This window comes from Pan troglodytes, chromosome 2 (genome assembly GCF_028858775.2).
Source record: "Pan troglodytes isolate AG18354 chromosome 2, NHGRI_mPanTro3-v2.0_pri, whole genome shotgun sequence".
Classification (NCBI taxonomy): Eukaryota; Metazoa; Chordata; class Mammalia; order Primates; family Hominidae; genus Pan; species Pan troglodytes.
The window spans coordinates 115360465-115369700 of NC_086015.1; the positions used below are offsets into that span (position 1 = coordinate 115360465).

Sequence of the window (9236 nt, forward strand, 5' to 3'; positions counted from 1 at the left end):
TAGCCTTCCAATTTGTGGCAGCCCTGGGAAACGAATACGCTGTGTATGCCAAGAATACAAGGCCCTGACTGCTCTCCATCTTGGCCATTTCTCAGGGTGCGTTTGTGGGCCCTGTGGGAGGAGATAATATCTCCATCTTGGACAATGAGCAGGTTTGCTTATTGTTTGCTGTAAAAATGGTGGATTTTCCAAACTCTGCATTCCTCAGCTGCAATGGAAACCCACTACAGATGCAGCATCCATCTGGACCATGTCGTATCACCCCTGTGGGACACCCACTGACACTCATGCTGTTTGCTGAGCCATGAATCTTGTGTCTTTTGCTACCATCCATAAAACAGTTAACAGGCTAACTTATTAGCTTGTAAATAAGGTGCAAACAAATCCCAGACCTAACTAATTCCTGAAGAGGCTATCACCAATTGCCCCTTCCCAAGGTCATTACATTGAAGGATATAATACAGGGACCTTGTCTTCAAGGAGCCTGGAGTTTAGTTGGAGATAGGATATACATATGACAAATTAAATAGCCAACAAGACAGATGATAGATGCTACAAAGTAGTGCTTGATTAATTATTACATTATTTAGAGTCTCAAGTACTAGTATGTACCATAAAGGTTTTGAGTTAGGAAGAAGAGAGTGTCATGGGGTGGGGTGCAAAAGCATGGAGGAGAGCTATAAGTAGGGTATGGAAAGTGGTTAGGATTTGAATAGCAATATGCTCTGGGGGCACGAAATTCAGGGGAGAGGGCTGTTAATATCAGCTTCCTCTAAGGTTCTAGGGCATTTGTTCACATCTCTGTTATAATATTTATTACATAATATTATAATCAGTCATTTGCATTTCTGCCCCCTCCAATGAGAGCTTTTTAAGGGCAGTAATAGGTTTTATTCAGTTTTAAAAAATATTTGATATGTCATATAGTAGGCATGAAATACATATTGAGTTAACAGATCGATGGATGAATAAATGGAGGAATAAAAATGGAAAATGCATGATTTGACAGAACAGGGTTAGTATATGTGACAGGAGTACACAGTTAGAAAGGCAGCCTGGAGCCACACTGAGGAAACCTCGAATGCCAGGCTAGAGGGACTGAACAAAAGGGCTGCCATTTGTTAAAGATGGAAGTGACGTTAGAGTCATTTTAGGAAGATTTATTAACAGTGATGTACTCATGGGTCAGAGTGTGGCAGATGAGCCTACAGAAGGAAAAGCAGTTAAGAGGATATTGCAATGGCCCAGATTTCAGATGCCATACTACAATTTCACTTTTAAAAAAGATCCATGGCCGGGCGCGGTGGCTTATGCCTGTAATCCCAGCACTTTGGGAGGCCCAGGAGGGCGGATCGTGAGGTCAAGAGATCGAGACCATCTTGGCTAACATGGTGAAAACCCATCTCTACCAAAAATACAAAAAAAAAAAAAAAATTAACCGGGCGTGGTGGCGGGCACCAGTAGTCCCAGCTACTCGGGAGGCTGAGGCAGGAGAATGGTGTGAACCCGGGAGGGGGAGCTTGCAGTGAGTTGAGATCGTGCCACTGCACTCCAGCCTGGGCGACAGAGCGAGACTCCATCTCAAAAAAAAAAAAAAAAATCCATGTGATGTGACCCAAAAGATTAGAATCATGCTCCCTGCAAGTCAACAGGGAAAGGGAAGCCAGGATCATTGTTACACGAGTCTATTACAGGACACCGAGAATGATAATGCTAAGTGGCTGGCTGACTTCCCAGCATACTGTGCAACCTTGAGATTCCTCAGGATTTACTCCCCCTCTGCAGATAACTCAGTGGACAGTGGTGATCAGATGGCAACTTTGCACGTAGCCACTTATCATAATAGGGAGAAGTGGGTCCTAAGTAGCAGAAAGACACTTATCAGTTTCTGAAGAGCTGACCTCTCCTCTGGTTAGGCAAAGATGAAAGTGTCACCTCCCGCTGCTAAGTGCCTTCTATGCCAGCAGTGCAGAACCTTGTTCACATTAGATAGATGATTTGGACTTACATCCTGTCTTCACAATGTGCTAGTCTCAGCACAGGGATGGAAGGCTGAAACATCTAAAGTGTTTTCGTGTGTTGAATTCATGTATTGATTATGTGTTTGCTCCCAATAATCACTGCTAAATGCAATGGAGAAATATCTCTCCTTTGATCTAGATCACTGTACACTATCTGCTTAGAAGGCCAGCTTTCAGACACCTACCCTGCTTCCCTTAGCACAGGGGCCTTTGCTCCTGGGAAGAAATAGAAATCTCTCCACCGTCTTCTAAACTGCTTATGATGGAAAACATCAGCACGTACCCGGCCATTGCGATTGTCTTTGGTCATATGCTCTGGGATTGAAAGGACTCTGTACCAGAACTTCCATACCAGTAAAAAACAACAAGGAGATCAATGCATACTTGCTCACCAAGCTTGTTGCAAGCTTGCTTATCTTACATCCCAGCTTTCTTTGCCATCATCACTCAAAACCAGTGACTTATCTAGTGTATTTGACTCTCAGAGATGACCATTTTCCCCTCAACATTTTATTAAGAAAAATTGCAAACAAGCAGTTGAAATAATTTTATAGTGTAAATGCATATACCCACACCTAGATTCTACTATTAACATTTTGCTGTAGTTGCTTTATCATATAACTGCTCACTTAGAGTAGATCATTTCTTCTATATTTTGTGTTGTATCACTTGGTCAAGATTTATTTCAAGGCCTGAAGACATTCGGACTAATCAAAATGGTACTATAGTAATTTATCATAATACATAAATAATATAAAATTTTGAAAAATGCTGACACAATTCTTAAACAAGGATACCCTTTGATTTTCAAAAGTGAGGGCTATTTAACAAAATGCAAGATGACAATAAAACATCAAATAACTTTCACACACCTAAGGAGAACATAATTAGCAGCAATCTATTCAGACAAAACAAGCACAAATATTTTTACAATTTCCATGTTTGTTTTTAACTTTGCTTCAAAAATCCATGATAAATGAGGCTTCTTTCAAGTATAGGATTTCTAACATTTACAATTATGTTTTCTAAATATTTCTATAAAGAAGCCACAAACTATATTGTTTGCCATAAATACGTACACCAAAAAGTAAAACACAATCCAACTGAGTTTATATATGATTTTCTCTTCTCCAACAACTTTATATGCTTTTCTAAATAATTTAAAATATTTTAATTAAAATCAGTTCTAATTCACCTATGCAGATTAGGGGAAACTGATGCATAATGAGTTATCTTTAAAAATAGCTTTCGCATAGTTCTACTCCAACCCCGACCCCCATTTACCACCAAATCTGTTGCTAGAGTGAACAATGATGCAAGATGCTGTTTGAGGAGCCCAACACAACCTGTAATCTTAATTTCCTAAGTATCCAAAGATTTCAACTTTCTTCTGGTATAAAGAAAAAGACTCAAATGGCCAAAAATCATACAGTTAGTAGGAGGAAAAATCCATATTATGAAAATTATTTAAGTAAAACTTTATGCATTTCCCCGAAGCTACAAGCACTGTTTAGACAAGCATCAAATTACATTGTGCATATGCAACTACAGCAATTTAGATTTGCTCCAGAACATATACTTGCATTAAAAATAAATAACTTTCTAATTATTTTATAGTTTAACTGGCTCAATAGTTTTGTGCCCTTTAAAAAACTGGTACATATAAATGAACGGCTACATGTTCATTTAAATCTTAAGGAAAACTAAAGATGAAGTTTGCTGTTTTGTTTTTTTCTATAAAATGCAATACATACATATGCTTAATCACTGTTCTGTAGTGAAAGAATGGAATGGTATGGACAGATGCAATCTCTTTTAAGTATACAGTTGTAGGATATTCTAAATGGAATAAACTGACATTGACAATCATTTAAAGGAAGAAAGAACCAAAGTAAAAAAAATTGTAGCAGGACAGAGATATCTACTGTTAAAAAGATAAAAGATAAAAAGGGTTATCCAACACAAAATGTTAAAAGATAGAAAGGGTTATCCAACACAAAAATGAGACCTACAGATTCAAAAAACACTTATTCTGCTGTCTTAAAATATAAACACAAAAACCATGATAGGCAGAGGGTGTCTAGTCCACAAATTGAGGCAGTGCCATACAAAAATGAAGATGATACAATGCTGTGACCTCATAAAGGAAATGACTAAAATAATATTTCCCAAATGTCCTCATGTTTATGATAATATATTAATGTACAAAATATCAAAAAAGTACAAAATCTAGATTTTTTCCTTTTAGGATTATAATAAACTATCAACCTTCTGTTTAGTACATTTACTTTTATAAGGCCCCTCTGTTTAGCAGTAAATCTATATAAGTACATATATGCTGGTATTTTACCATGAGAATTATACTTCTCACATCAAACTAGTGACTTGCCTTTTTACCCGTACTTACATACATTTCATTTCCATGATAAGACCAATACCTTTCTAGTGATGCATTTGAATCAACATATTACATAAAAATAATATTGATTTTTAAATGAATCCCTTTTGTACTACGTCCTGATGGGTTTAACAGTTGAAACATAAAATGGTAACTGCAGTGCACTGTTTAAACTAATTAATAGCTGTAGGGAAATGTTTGGTTTTTAAAATACAACCAAGATGAGACTGCAGAGTTATGAGCAGTTATGTTTTCACTAGAAAACAGTGAATGAATAAATAAGATGATTTTTTTCATCAGTGGCCATTCATCATTTTGCTTTTAGGAACTTGGAAGAAATTGTCTTCTTTGAGTTTCAAATGTTCTGGTAAATCACATCGTTTCTTAGCTTCCTCAATATCACCGCGAATTGCTGAAACAAGTGACTCTAAAGAATCCAAGAAGTTTTTTTCTGGTTAGTAATTTCCTTTATGAGGTAGCCAACCATAGTCACATTGAGGGTTTTCCCACAGAAGTCCTAGTTCACTGCAGCCTCAAACTCCTGTGCCCATGAGATCCTACTACCTCAGCCTCCCAGAGAGTAGCTAGGACTAATGGCGAACCACCACACCTGGCTTTTTTTTTTTTTTGTACGAACAGGATCTTGCTAGGTTGCCCATGCTGGTCTCAAACTCCTGGCTTCAAGTGATCCTCCTCCCTTGGCCTTTCAAAGTGATGGGATGACAGGTATGAGCCACTGTGCCCAGCCAGAAGTCCTCTTTAAAGGCATGCATGGTAGGAGTTTTTGTGGATTTTTTGGGTATTTTTGCAGTATGGATTCCACCCTATGTTCGCCACTATCTTATGGACATTTCCACTTCCAAACTGGCCCAACCATGATAAATGCAGTGGATACACCAGTTGGAAGGTTATCTACCACTTATTCTGGATAGTTAGCTGTGGGGAGGCCCAGCTACTTGGAGCAGTGGCCCAGGCTCTGCACCACTTGGCTCCAGCAGAAGTATGGCCTGTGCCTCCTGATACCATGCACTCAGGGCATGGGCAGTGGTGCAGCCTCCATGCATCTGGAAGAGCCGCAGTCGAGGTAGTACCTGGACCCCCTGGACTAATCTGGGAATGTGGGTATGAGCTCTGCTGGCCGATGGAATCACCAGTTACCAGGCGTTGCCAACGACACCCTGCGGTGGGTCCTTCACACTGTTGACCCTACAGAAGCTGCCCAGCTACTCAGGGGCTGCTTCTCCTTGGAGTGGATCATTTCTCAACAATCTCTTCTCCTATACAGTAAAATTGTTTTCAGGAGGAATCATGAAATAAAACTAATAATAATATTGATGAGAAAAAAAATGAAAAATTTTAGTCAACTTTGTATATATAATTATGCTAGCAAAAATAAAATTAACAAAATACATACTGCATACAGAATATTACATATAAAAATATTACACTTTGCAGTTCATACTCTGTAACTGTATTACATTTTAAATATAAATTAACTCATTGGTCACATAGAAGGACAAATGAAATAACTGAAGTTCTGTTTCTTGGTCTTTACAATCATTATGCTATTATTGCTTGTTTTGAACCTTCCCTTTAAATGCAGCAATATGTAATCCCACAGGGATTGTTGGAGGCAAGGACTCTGCCCTAAGAATGTGCAAATGATTCCAGACCATTAGAAGCTTACTCTTGAAATGAACATGTGTCACAGTCATCTTGTATTCTGTGGAGTCCTATTTAGGGAAAAGGAGTCGGGCTGGTGGAAGCAGGGGAAAGCAAAAAGAAGAAAGCAAATGAGCTGTAAGTCTGCCTTTCTTCATGGTCCAAGACATGTAGCCCTCCTGCACAAGTAACTCAAATAACTCACAATCTTCCTGCACCCGACTTATCACCAGACCCTTGACTGATAGAAAAATGCAAGTTAGCTCATTGTGACCTTGGCATTATCAGCACTCCACGTGGCCTTCTTGAGCACAAGTACCATCCTGTAAAATCCCGAGCCAGCCTTTGTCTCCTTGCAGCCAGCTCCTCTCTTGCTGATCTGCCTGTTGCTCTCTTGCAATGTATTTTCTTACTTTCTCTAATAAATCTACCTTTCTTTACCTACAACTGTCTTGGGAAATTCCTTTACCACCTGCACCACTGGCCCCAGATAGTTGTTACCCGCAACATGTTTGAGACCAACTTTACAGTTGGGAGATTTCCAAATTAATTTCTGCATGACATTCACCACTTATTAAAAAATGAATAATAGGAATTGCTCATTATACACTTAGATAAGTATTATTAAAACAGTTGTAGTGGCAGTGATTGTTTAGAACTCATACCAATTTTTTTTTTTTTTTTTTTTTTTAGGGAGGAGTATTTTGTCACTGACATTATTTAGAATTGCTGGCATGATGATAGTGAAAAAGCAGCCTTTGGTTGGTTTTATGATTGCTTTTAAATTCGGTACATTTAACACAGCCTCCTGATATTTTGCTGCCACTTTTCACACTTGGTGGTGTGAAAGGGAAAAAAGGATTGGGGGGACACTAGTTAAAGGCTGTAAAGACAGATTTTCTTCATCACTGTTGCAACGGGAGAAAGTGAATTCGATATAGAGCTGAACTCAGCTCCAAATACAGCAAAGAAAGCTGGGGATTAGTAGTCAATGAAGAGAGTGAGGGGGTCCATGGTTGGAAAATTACTAAGGGGAAACATCAAGGGGCGTTCTTGCTAAACTGACCAATCAGGATTCTTGTTACAGGCAGCCAAGGACTTACATATCAAGGGTAGGGGATAAAGAACTTGATCAGATATCAAGGGTATTTCAAGGCCATTCCTGAATCAAAAAAAAAAAAAAGAAAAAGAAAGAAAGAAAAGAAAAAGAAAGCAAAATCAAGGGTGATCAGATATCAAGGCGGGGGGATTCCTGCTAAACTGACCAGATGGGCCAAAGACAAGGCCCAAGGACAAGGTCTAGTTGAAAAGGGAGCTCAGAGTAACCTGACTACACTTTGGTCAAGAAGAGAGTCTTTGTCAATGGCCACCGATAAGTATATAAATTTTACTTATATTGGTGAAATATGAGTTAGTTCTAGAAATAGGTAGAGAAATAATACTGGAAAGATGAGCCATTAAAAGTAATATTATAAACCATTATTAATAATTTCATCAATGTGAATAATAAATAACAAAACCCAAGAGGCGAATTTGTACATGACTTAATTCTTTTTTTTTGTTGTTATTCTGTCTCATCTTCCCCAAGTTAGATCAAATTTCAGGTATGAGGCAACTCAACTAATCTTTCACCACTTTCAGCAGGCAGTTTCTCACTTGCCATATGCACAGCCCGTGAATGATGCTGAAGTTTGTGTCTAGATCAGCAGAACAGTGTTTCTCCTTTAAAGCGTGACAGATCAGCTTTCTGTTGACACCCAGTGCCCACAGGGTGATGAGGTTCCAGCAATCCCTGCCTTTTTCTCCCAGTCTGCTAAGAAAAATTCTGACACTGCCCCTCAGGATTATTCTTCCCACCATGGATCTAATTCAGATTGACATTGGGAAGTATGGGAGAGATGGAAACAGGGGCTTTACAGCAGAAAGGGCCCCAGGTTTACTGAGGACTGACTGCAAGAAGTAGGGGGAGCTAAATGGAAAAAAGTCCCTTTGGATTATGAGTTCTCAGAGAGTATGGCTGGAGAGTTGAGAGCAGGACTGAAGAGTGAGTCTCCTGGAGCAGGCAAGAGATGCCACGCAAGAGAAATGAGGTGTGAGGACTTCTCAGATGTGGTGCTGAGGGTTGTGAATTAGACCTCTTCATATTCTTTAGGAGATGCAAGAAAAAAATTATATGATTTTTAAATGTTACTGGATTGTAGGATTGTGTTTCTTATAAGAAAACTTTGCCTTGAGGCTGGCTGTACTCTGAGAGGCCTGACTCCTATGAAAGTTACATTGAGAATCCTTGAGTTTGGGGTGCAAAGCTGAGTGCTAGGTCCCTTTAACATTTACAATATAGCAATGAGGCGGCTTCAGTTTCTGAACTGAACCCGGTGGAGGTAAATTGATTCCACTCCTCTGAAAGCTAGCTTGAATGCGGTGACGGTTCTCTCAATTCTTCTCAAGAGAGCATATAAGGGGCGAAAACTGGCTTTGAGACACCCTTGGATGATCACACACAAAACGCCTAATAATGGACAAAGAAAACAGCGATGTTTCAGCCGCACCTGCTGACCTGAAAGTAAGTACAGGGTGAAAAACTTTCTCTTACTTGAATGCCATTTATTGTTGACCCTGTTAGTAGAATGAGATTGTATGACGTTATAAAAATAAAGGAAACAATAATAAAATATTTTATCTTCTTATGTTAATTAATGGGTTTTACAAATGTGAGCTTATTATAAAGTGCTGTACTTGGCAATTGATTTGTAGCCGTTTTTCTAAAACTCCAGGGAAATTGTAATGATCTCTACACAAATTCCATTTTAAAATTTAATCAGTGCTAACTGAGACTGCCTATAATGTGTTTCTGCACTTAAAAGATCCAAACTTGGCTTTGTCAGTTCAACATGTACTGGCATTTCTGCGTGTTTCTTTATTTCTTTTGGGGGAGCACTTGAAAGTAGCTTGATACCATCGTCAACTCATTCTACAATGGAATGTTTCTCTCTTTAGAAACCCCGTCCTCATTCCTGCAGGACACCACATTAAATGATGTCTGGTCTAGTTCAATTTCACCAGAAAGGATACAAGCGACACTTCACTCCTGGGGTTGACAAGGTGTTTGGCAAAAAGAATGAAGGGGCTATGAATAATTCAGAGTGTACGTGGCC

At 39.0% G+C, this 9236-nt stretch overlaps 1 pseudogene; it reads right to left on the reverse strand.

Moving 5' to 3' along the window:
- Window positions 1-4715: 4715 nt before the first annotated feature.
- Window positions 4716-6640, reverse strand: LOC100614017 (riboflavin kinase-like; annotated as a pseudogene).
- Window positions 6641-9236: the final 2596 nt, after the last annotated feature.